Below are 9,545 nucleotides of genomic sequence, written 5' to 3' on the forward strand. Positions count from 1 at the left end.
GATTCTTAAATCTTTCCACTAGACAAATATACTTCATTTATGATGAGGATGTCAGCATATGCAGAATTTAAGCACATTTGGACATAAGTAATAATAAGTAATAATTCTTAAATATTGTCCTTGTTTCCCTAATACTTGTTTATAGTCTAAAACCCCTAATTGTGTGTGGGTGTATATATTACACACACACACACACGCACACACACACACACACTATTAGGGGTTTTAAAAAACAGCAAAAAGCAAGTCTAGCTACACATCTATAGTTAGTACTAGCTAGCTTGTTTTCAGGAAGGCTCAACTAATTTATCTTAAAGAAAAACACATTGCAAATCGGTATAAAACATAATTCAGAATCAGTCAGGCGTCTCTGCGTGTTTATGTAGTCCTATGATAATACCAAATATTTAGAGGAGGCTGAGTCAGCGTGTAAATGCTAAAATTGTTTTGTTGCTTCAGGTTTTCTCCCAGTTTGAGGGCTAAATTTGTATTGTACATGTCTCTCATATATGCAGTGATGCCACAATTTCCCTGTTGATTAACTGTATAAGTGAATTAACAAACACGCATCTCGTGTCATTCAGATCATGCAACCAAACAGGAAGTTGACTGATCTGACTCTGGTTAAAGATTTTAATCAAAAAACAAGGTTATTCAAAAAACTGTAAGACACTGTTAAAAATTATGTTAAAATTTGTTATGCATAATATAATCCATATTTATTACACCCCATCATTCAGGAACTTGTTAGTCAGAAGTAACAAGAGGTGTATTGGTAGCAGTAGAAGAAACAATTGATTAAAATGGTTCATATTAAACTGCAGTGTATTATCAGAAATAGATCATTTCTATACAGTACTTTTATTCAACCATTATAAGTCTGTGTCTTATTTTGGGATTTGCCTTATGTTCATTTGGCTCCAGCTATGTTCAGTTGTCACTAAAGCTGAGGAGCAGAAGGATCATCAGAAGGTGCATAGAGCTGAACAAGACCTTGAAGGCCGGACAGATGTCTGCTGTTTAATTGGTGACTCTTTAACTCGACTCTGTGGGATACTTACACAAAAATGTTCTGATTGATTACAAGTCAGCTGCTAGTCTTTAAATCAGAACTCAAAGCTCTGACCACATTACTCTTGTTCAAACCTTGATTATATTTTAGCACTTGTTTTTGGCGCTGTGTCCTCTCTGTTGCAGTCAGGACAGCTGTTTCTGACGTTAGAGATCCCGTAACAGGCTGGACCCAGTTTGGACTGAACGAATCCCTTGACAGGCTTGGTGATACAGTGTTGTGCCATGTCTGGGGTGTAGTATGTGACAATACAGATGTCCCCATAACCCACCAGTACACACACATCACAGACAATACTACAGGGAGCAATAGAGTTCTACTGCAACCTGACAAAGCTACCTCCATCCTGATTAGGTTCACATCAAACCAGATGGAAAGAACAAAAGAAAAATGGCACTGATGACAAATAGAAAAGGGGTAAAAGAAGTAAAAACAAAAGATGAAATAAGTGATCAAGAACTCTGGAATTCTGATAGGACGAATGACCAGTGGTGTTAGGAGGTAAGTATCAGATATGAGTTTTGATTTGGTGTGAGGCTTTGGTTTCCTTTGTATTTTCATTTGATGGCTACAGTAAGATTACAGAAAACATTCACTCAGTCACCTAACATTTAACATATACAATGTCACTTTTTCTCAAGGTGATGAGACAAAAGAAATCCTTTTTTCACTCTTGGGGGATGCAATTTTGTAATGTACAGAACTTCACAGATGAGATAGTTGATAAATGTAAGTACATGTTTGTTCTGTTATCTTGTCTACTTCTATTACACAGTAAATAGGAGAAGTAAATAACATTGACCATCTTTTAACAATACAGTTTCCTGCTGGGAAACCTTCGGACCTGGCATTCATGTGGATGTTAGAGATGGACCACGCACCTAACTCATAGTTTTAGTCAGATCCGCATCTGGACTAAAAGTGAATGGACATTCCAGAAAATTAACATGGCTCTGAAATATTTATGCTTAGACCAGAAGGGGACCGCTGCTTGATTTGTCCCAGCTTATTCAACTTTGCTTTGCTTGAAGGTGTCTGAGAGTTATTGACCTGGACCACCAATGTAAGGTGAGCCTTCCTGTACAAATGACCACATTTGTCTTTGTGCAGCTCCATGCACCAACCTAAAAAGACTAACAACTCTGACCTTGACTAGAATTAGAGGTTGTCCAAGTAACACACTCTGCAGTTCGTAAACCACAGTGACACAACATGTTCCTATTGTTTGCTGTTCTACAGATATATTTGTATCCGCTTCTGGAGAGATCATCAGCCTTTACAGTCAAAATGGATTATTAACCACTACAGTGAATCATAGGACAATACAACCTGTGCCCTGTTCCCTTGAGACATAAACAATCATTTTAAAGTGCACTTTCCCTGTGAAAATGATACGATGAGTGCTTTGCTCATGGTGCTGTTTGAGGCCGTTAGTCCTCTCTAAATTTCCAAAATAGCACTGCAGCATAATATTGACCAGTGGAAATGGAAGCTGAGTCTGCTGTCATTCTTTTTGTCCTTTGTTGTGTGAGCTGAATGTCCATACGCACATGTACATAATTGCAATTTAGTTCCCTCACTGTGACATGAGTATAATTTTCAACTTCAATTTACCATGTACATAATCATGTTATTTTCCCTACTGGTTTTTTATTTGGTCTCCACCAAAGACCAGATGGAGGAGTTAAAAACATCAGGATCTTAAGGCTGCGATGGTAGCATACATATACTTTACAGCTGCGTGCTTTATTCATTTTTGGCAATTACAAATGTCATGAATCTCTAATCCCTTTTACACATCTGCACTGTACAACACACAACTTCCTTATTTATATCCGATATGCATGTCCATGCAGTGATGTTAAATATGTGCTCAGTAAGTGATTGGATGGCAACACCATTGAAATTTCAAAAATGGGTTTATGGTTAGAGTACACTTTAATCATGAAATAGTTCTGATAACTCCATCTCTGGATAGAAACTGTCTTTCTAACAAGCAGGAAGGCATTTGGCTGCATCTCAACACATTCCTCATTCCTCAGACCTATAAAACCAGGAAAAACGCACTGACAAAAACCTTGCAGTGGCATCATCAAATACAACAGCCTCTTGTATTCTGATGACACAGACTGACACTGGAAAGTTAAGAGTTAATATTCATTAGTTTGACACTAATGCAGATGCATCATTTATACAGAGGGCGGACATGGTGCATTTAAGCAGAGGACCTCAATCTAAATAAAACCGAGCTGAGGAATGATCAAGCACACATTATTGTTATCGAACTGTGCAAAGGCATCTGGTTGTAAAAACAAATCAATAAAATCTACCAGTGAGCATTCTTATGTGTGCATATTATTTTGCAGGGCCTATTAATCAGCGAACCTTTAAAGCATTATGGTGCTGCCTCCTGTCCATGATACCAGGCACTAAATTTCATCTGCCTCTATATGAACGGTGGTAATGCAGCTTTATGGCGCTCTCTAGTGGCTCACTGACGGTTAAACCGTCACATGAATCATTATTTACTCTTGCGGGTCAGATTACTTGAAAGTCCAGTAAATTAAACGTGTAGATTTAGTTTAGGTTGATGGTATAATTTACATTAAAATTTTAATTAAAATATTGTATATTATATCCAAATCTGGTTACCAATATCAAGCTACTGGTTACAAAATTTCCCTTGATATTAGATAGATAGATAGATAGATAGATAGATAGATAGATAGATAGATAGATAGATAGATAGATAGATAGATAGATAGATAGATAGATAGATAGATAATCAGTTTGGATCTAGTGAATTTGGAGACCAGGTCAACACCTTGTGCTGGTCTTCATGTTTTTTGTTGTGTTTGTGTGTGTGTGTGTGTGTGTGTGTGTGTGTGTGTGTGTGTGTGTGTGTGTGTGTGTGTGTGTGTGTGTGTGAGGCTGTGCCATGTCATTGCAATGGGGTGGGGGTGTCTGGTCTGGTCTAGGTGGGTGGTACATGACTAAGTAACATCCACATGAATGCCAGGTGCAAAAGTTTCCCAGCTGAACCTTGAATTGTTACAAGATGCTCAATATTGTTTACTTCTCCTGTCAGTGGTTTTAATGTTGTGGCTGATCAGTGTATATACTGTACATAAGCCAAAACTCAAACACCATGAAGGGGTCATATTCCTGGATTCAGTACAGACAGCCATCACTGCAAGATTAAAATGAGCCAAAAAGCACACAAACGTAAATAAATAAAAAGCCCGATGAATAGTGGTGCCATATTATCTGGTCAGATGAATCATGAGAAATATACTAAAGATGCCTGGACGATGTTGATCTGTGTGCATTGTACACGTAATGTATTTGTTTTCTGTACTAGCTGGGATATTAGCTCTTCAGTATCACTGCGTTCTGTGGAGCTCCGGGAGCTGACGTCACGCTGCGCCGTTAATCACATCACCGCTATATTGACAGGAAAGCGGGCTTCTCTAATGACTATTAGGTTGTCAACTGTTAGCAACTAACTAATTAAGCTGGGGCTGTTGAGACTAGAATAGAAGGACAAGCAAAATGGAAATCGTTTTATAGGAATCCCACAGATCCCGCAAGACGGCAGATGATGTAATAAAACGAGAAGAGGGAGCGGTGAGATTCCTCGAGAAACTGACAGACCTCACTTTCTATCAGGGAAAGCGTCTTCCAAATGTAATGTCATGTTTATTTAGCATATTTTTAACATGATGTCCAACAGATTTCTTATCTTAAAGGCAACTTAGGCTAATGTTTATAACGCGGATTAAGGGATGTTTCTCATCGAGCACTATAGCTACTCACAGTGAGAACAATTGTACACAGGACAACGCGTGTATAATAAATAAAAATAAAAGAATAATTTCGTGTATGTTGTGGTGCATTTAGACATTCATTTAAACTATATAAACGTCATAAAAGATTGGCATATAACAGAGTATTTAGCACAGTGATTAGCTCGTTACATTATGCTGCCGTTATGACAGCGTATCAGTAACCTGATCCTGATACTGCAGGGCAGTAATATATTGCTCAGAAAGCACACGTGCGGGGCATGGTAAGATGTGTGAAATAAGTGTTTCCCTGTACTGGTCATTTTTTATCTGTTTAAAGTGCATTTTCCTCAGTTTTCGTGCCAATATGGCGGCGTCAACAAAAAAGTTTAAAGATTAAAGATTAAAGGAATTCTTGTTATGATGTCACTACTAGAGACTAGTGCTAGAACTTTGCTCTGCAAAAAAACACAAACACTGATCAAGGTCCTACACACTGCTCCTGCTACCCTGCAACGTACCAAGGACGACAGAAGTCTACAGAAATATTTGTACTTCATACTTGACTCTTGTACGTGATTGTAACTGATCACCCACGACTGTGTAACTGATAGACCTGTTCCCAAAAACTAAGTTAAGTCTTGCCACTCAAAATAGTAGTAGTAGGTTCTGCGTAGGGATCCAAATAATTAATACCCTTGGATAACTCCATAATTTTTATGGTTTGTTGTCTGCATTGTCATTGTTTGGTGAAATTGTACTACAATGCGCGGAATGAAGATGTAAATATTTTAAATGTAAATGTATAAATATTGTTATTAATATTGTTGTATTGAATTATTGTAGTCTGAGACACAATGGACGGAAGAGGAGATAGAACCCCCAATCGTCATAATAACATTTCACAAACCCCTGACATACATTTTTTACAGTACATTGTGAATTCAGATCAAAACATTACATATATAAATAATAATAAATAATAATATACATATAAATAATATAATATATAAATAATCCTACAGGGCAACAGTTTCACCCACAACCTAGGGGAGATCAGCCACAAGCAAATGAACTTCAGAATAGAATCCTAGAATGGTTGGAATTTTTCATGGATCTTGGAGTTTTGGATGGTGGCTTTGGTATGGAGTGGGAAATACTGAATGAACTGAATCACCCGCATGAAGCTGACAATATTGGCAACAACAATGCTGACATTGACAACAATGCAAACATTGGCAATCATAATGCCGCTGGCATTGTAAATGATAATGCTAATGATGGATTTGAAGATGATATGGACGTCAACCAAGACATCCCAGAAGAGGACCCCATTCCTGGTGTGTCCAGGAGAGGGTCTACAGAGGAGGCCAGAGAAGATGTTGAAGGAGGAAGATTCCGATGGTGGGATGAATTTGCTGATATTGATTCCAACCACTCCTCTGATAGTGACAGTTCCTATTATGTTGATGCTGATAATGGTGCAGAATTATATATGGGTGTCAACCAGGCAGTCACGGAAGAATATCTTCAGTGTGGAGGATCTAAAAAAAGATCCAGGGAGAATGATGAGGAAGAAGATGAACACATTTGCAAAAAAGCCAGAAGCCTTGCAAACACCGACCTAGTTAGTGTTCAGACTGTGTATAATCATAGTGATAGTAGTAGCAGCAATGAGCATTTTGAAGATGCAGTTACTGGAGAAGAGCCTGACAACAATCAAAAAGAAAGAAAACTATCTGGAAGATCAAGGAAGAGGTCCAGAGAAGATAATGAAGATGAAGACTTGAGGCCTGGGAAATTACCCAAGCGAGTTTGAAGACTCCAGTGATGATGACTGTCACAGACAGTTGCTGATTCCCCACTCCTGGTAGGGGATACATTCCAAGAGATATATATATATATAAAAAGAAAGAAAATAAAATAAAAGGAGAATTTAGGCTGGAGCACGGGCCAGGCGAGACTTGAAAGGGTCAAAAAAGGATGCCAGGCTGAAGATGAGGTCCTCCTCAGGGCCGTAGCCTTCCCAGTCCACCAAGGTAATGTAGGCTGCCCCTCTGCCCCAGCAGCAGAAGTTAATCGGGTGGTGTACAGAGTAGACAGGGACCATGAGACAGGGAGAAGCATTTCGGAGGTCCAGTTTAGTGAAGATGGTGACTCTCTGCCATAGTTCATGAAAGGCAAGGGGTATTTGTTTCTTATGGTTATGCTGTTCATGCCACGAAAATCAGTGGCAAAGAGTCGTATGAGTGCAGCTTTGGAGATGGGAGGAGTGTGCTGGCCGCATTCTTGCTGCCGCTCTCAGAGTCAGTGAGTCAGTGATCTATACGAATGACAAGGGTAACCAGGGACTGGAGACCTGAAAATGTTCCAGCTGTTTACTCTAAACCACTTGGCACCCATTGGCTTATTGTCCTGGACGGGGATCCCTCTTTGAGCAGGCCCTCCCAAGGGTTCTTCCTTTTTCTTTTACCTTCTAACAGTTTTTTTTTTTTTTTTTTTTTTTTTTAGAGAGTTTTACCTTGCTCTCATTGAGGGTCTAATATCCAAATGGGTGCCATCTTTGAGAAGGGTTACAGACTCAAGAGACTCAGGTGTCATTTAGTGCTTGGTGTTGCTTCAAAATTAAGGTTTGGTCACAGCATGATGTGGCATGTTTGTGAAATTGTATCACAGCATGAAAAAAGCAGCTTTCTCCAACATTCTATCCAGTTGGAGTATGATTTCTTTTGATATAGAGTGCAGATATAGTGCGTGATATTTTTCCATGAAAATTCTCTCCAAGATGGAGAATTTGTTGTTTTCCCACTGTTGTTTAAATATTTTGTTCCAGTTTCCTGTGTGATTATGACCTCACCTTCAGTTTCCCATCTTGATTTTACATTAGTTGTATTTTCTTTATTGAAAGACTGAAGATTTGTGTATAATTTTGAAATTATCTTCTTAAATGGTTCAGCTTTTACAAATATCTGTAGAATTCTGTTTTCACGTTCACAATTTTTCATGGTTTTATGTCCAATATAATCTCTTATACCTGAAGTGGTCCTGGTTCTGTAGACCAAATTTATCCTTGAGCTCCTGGAAACTCCTAACCGTACCTTTACTTAATGAATAGTATGTTGTAAGCCCTAAAGAGGTCCATTCCTTGAATCTGTGGTCATGTTGACTTGGTGTAAATTAGGGGTTGTATGCGAACCATTTCAAGATTTTAAATGTCTTTTTTTAAAGTGGGCTGTTTTAATACATCACTCCAAAGCTGTAGTGGATTCGTGATCAATGGATTATCTTGATCTGTAAGGTGTTCGTAGTACTGGATTACCAATCAACGCAGAGATTGGAAATCCTTTTCCCATTGTCTGTTCAATATTTTTCCATCTGGCCTTTTAGCTAGGAGTACAGCAGGCTATTAAAGGCCTAAGTTGCTGCCTTGTAATAGTCTTTTAGTATAGTCTACCATTTTTATCCCCTTAATTGCTTCATTTTGTCTTATTCCTTGAGCCAAGGGCTCCATAGAAATAGCAAAGAGGACTCAATGGACATCCTTGTCTCGTTGATCGTTCAATATAAATGATTCTGTGAGTTCTCCATTAATCTTCAGACGTGCTGATGGGCTTTTGTATAGTGCTTCTATTATTTGTATTATTGTCTCGTCGAAGCCAAATTTTTCCATTATCTTAAATAGGAAGGTCCATCTCACCGAATCAAAGGTTTTTCCGTATCTAAACTCGCTATCATAGCCCGGAGATAGTTTTGAGTGATATGTCTGGTAAACTGTAGTGTACGTCTTATATTGTCTTGGGTGCCTTGCCTATTTTGGATGAACCCTGTTTGATCCAGATGTTTGATTTATCCTTTCCTGGTTTAGGAATCACTGATATTATCGCTTCCTTCCAGGAAATAGGAAGCTCTTTTGTCTGCAAAACCCAGTTAAATGTCTTCACTAAAATAGGTATCAAAACATCTCTTAGGGTTTTGAAGCATTGCGCTGTCAGGGCCTGGGGATTTATGTGTTTTCAGTCTTATAATGGCAGCTTTGACTTCTTCTGTTGTTATCACTGACTTTAATGTATTGTTTTGAGTTTCAGAAAGGACTAGCAGATTAGTTGACCTCAAAAAATCGTCCATTTTGCTGTCACTATCTACCTGTGGTTGAGTGTATAAATGTTCCTAGAAAATTTTAACACATCTTTTAATATCGTTAATATCATGATGTCTTTGTTTAGTTGCAGGGTCCTTTATGGAGTAAACTGTATTATCTGCTTGTTGTTTATGCAATTTTAAAGGCAAGGAGTCAAGCATGTTTACTGCCTCCTTCATAGTATTTTTACCTGGTGTACATTGTTTTGTTTTTTTTTTGTTTTTTTTCTGAATTTCCTTTGTAAATATTTCGTCTATTTCATTTCTTTTTTCATTTCTTTTTTTTCATTTTTACCTCTATTTTTATATTTGAATTTAATGAGTTTTTATGTTGTTGTTCTAGTAGTTTTTCCAGTTTTTCCTTCCTGCGTTTCTTAAGCAAAGATGTCATAGCAATTGATTTGCCTCTCATTACGGCCTTGCATGCGTCCCAGAACACTGATGGTGACACCTCAACGTTATCACTGAATTTTAAATATTCCTTTATTTTGTTTAAGTGTTTAGCTGTGTCTTTATTTAGAATTCTGCAATTCAGTTTCCAGAGTGCTTCT

The sequence above is a fragment of the Mugil cephalus genome, chromosome 3 (genome assembly GCF_022458985.1).
Source record: "Mugil cephalus isolate CIBA_MC_2020 chromosome 3, CIBA_Mcephalus_1.1, whole genome shotgun sequence".
NCBI lineage: Eukaryota > Metazoa > Chordata > Actinopteri > Mugiliformes > Mugilidae > Mugil > Mugil cephalus.